Source organism: Sciurus vulgaris (assembly GCF_902686455.1).
Source record: "Sciurus vulgaris genome assembly, chromosome: 2".
Taxonomy (NCBI): domain Eukaryota; kingdom Metazoa; phylum Chordata; class Mammalia; order Rodentia; family Sciuridae; genus Sciurus; species Sciurus vulgaris.
Window position 1 is genome coordinate 70,795,384 of NC_136462.1, and position 1,986 is coordinate 70,797,369.

The 1,986-nt window shown below is 36.2% G+C and overlaps 1 pseudogene across 1 annotated transcript; it reads right to left on the reverse strand.

Moving 5' to 3' along the window:
* Positions 1–851: 851 nt before the first annotated feature.
* Positions 852–1,764, reverse strand: LOC306655568 (cofilin-2-like; annotated as a pseudogene). The gene is made up of 2 exons: positions 1,384–1,764; positions 852–1,304 (listed from the first exon to the last, which is right to left on the reverse strand). The product of its transcript is annotated as a cofilin-2-like (transcript).
* Between the last annotated feature and the right edge of the window lie 222 nt (positions 1,765–1,986).

The following is a 1,986-nucleotide window of genomic DNA, read 5'->3' on the forward strand; positions in this document are numbered from 1 at the left end:
TGTGTACAATGAATCAAAATGCAGTCTGTAAAAAATAAGAAAATTAAAAATTTAAATTATTATCATAAATTTTACTGTTCTTATTTACAATGTACATTGTCAGTTTAAAATGCAAATATAGAAGCATTTAAACTCATGCAGAATAATCTAGAAATACATAATTAGTATGCTTTAGCTCATCCATGCATATACATTTCATTCTTAGGAGGATGTTGGAAACTCTGTACCATTGTACCACTAACTTATGTGTTTTTATTTTGTTTTTTGATATATTCACATTCTACTTTTGGCTTACTGATGAGTAAGGAAAGACTGAGAGCAAAAGGAGAGATCTTTCCCTTTCCTTCTACGTCACCATTTTCAGTGTAAATGGTTGGCTAACACGAAGTTGCACTCATAAGAAAAGATATGATAGATTTCCTTGGTTGTTCTTGTTCTTATTTTTAAACTGATACATAAAAACAAGAATTAATGGGGTGTCCTGTAATATTTGGATACATGTGCAGAGTGGGTAATGTTTAAATTGGTTTAAACATTTATCTTCTCAAATATTTATCATTTCTTCCTTTCTTTTTTTAACATGCCACATTTTTTTTTATTGCAACATGGCCACTTTTGAGAGGGTGGGGAGTTTGGTCTCAAAAACAATGTTCCATTTAAGGCTCTTTTATACAGAAATTGCCATCATGACTGATATTCAAAATATCTCTAGTGTTGGAAGACTCACATGGTAAACATAAAACACCTACATGTATTCAGTAGTGTACACTCAATGGAGAGGTGTTGATAACAGCTATTTCTTTTTAGAAGATATGCAGGTAATAGGAAAGAACCATCTGACCAGTGGATAATACATTAAAGGCATTCAATCTGCTTACCCTTTGCAGTATTCTAGACTATTCACATTGACAATCACATTCATTGTAGGGCTTGCTGCAAGGGAGGCATATAACCAGTTGTTTTGGCTAAAATAAGATAGGAAGGCATTCCTTGGGTTCTACATAAAAGTAACCATATTAGAGTCTAATGGCAATCACTGACAGGCTGCTTAAATGAATGATATCTCCTTCACTGTGTTGGAAGGGCCCAGTGGAAAGGGAAAAAACAAAGACAAAAAAACACCTAATGCTATTCCAATGGACTGAGCTGGAGAAATGAAACCCCCTTAAGATCCAGATGGCACTTGATGGTCACATTATAACGGTTTTCCTTCAAGTGAAACTACTACATTGCCTCCCAATTTCCAAGTGTTGACCGGTCCTTAATATCATCCAAGCCATTTACTTGCCACTCGTGTTTAATACCTGAAAAGAAAGACATTCCATTACCTTGTTATACTTAGAAAAGAGCAATTTCTCTACACAAAATAGTCCATGTTTGTTCCTGTAAATTTCTTTTTAATGGCATCTTTAGAGCTAGCATAAATCATCTTGCTTTTCAAAGGTGCACTTTCAGAAACCTAGAATATAAATACTAGGTCTTCTTTCTTAGACTCTTTTGTTTCGTATGTGGCATCGTACAAAGCATATCGGCAATCATTCAGAGGAAGCAACTTCACAAAAGATGTGTAGGGGTCCTCTACAGTATCACCAATGTCACCCACCAAGATCTGCTTTGCTTCCTCTACAATTATTGGTCTTTCGTCGTTGCTTAAACAGAAGAGCACTGCTTTCTTTTTTTGATCTCTTCTTGTGTAGATTTCCTTACTTTCATATCATTAAAAATTTTGATGACTTCATCATTCATGGTAACTCCAGATGCCATAGTACCAGTGGCTGTGACTGTGGCAGCAGCTCTGGCTCTGTGGATCTGGGAGGAGAAGGATGGACAGGCAGGCAGGCAGGCAGGCAGGAGGCTGCAAGTGCTATTTATCGTTTTTTTGGGGGGAAAACTTTTGAAATTTTTCTTCTAGCTTTTTGAAATATACAGTACACTGTCATGTATAGTCACCCTATTGTGCAACAGCACACCAGCTTCTGACTCCTG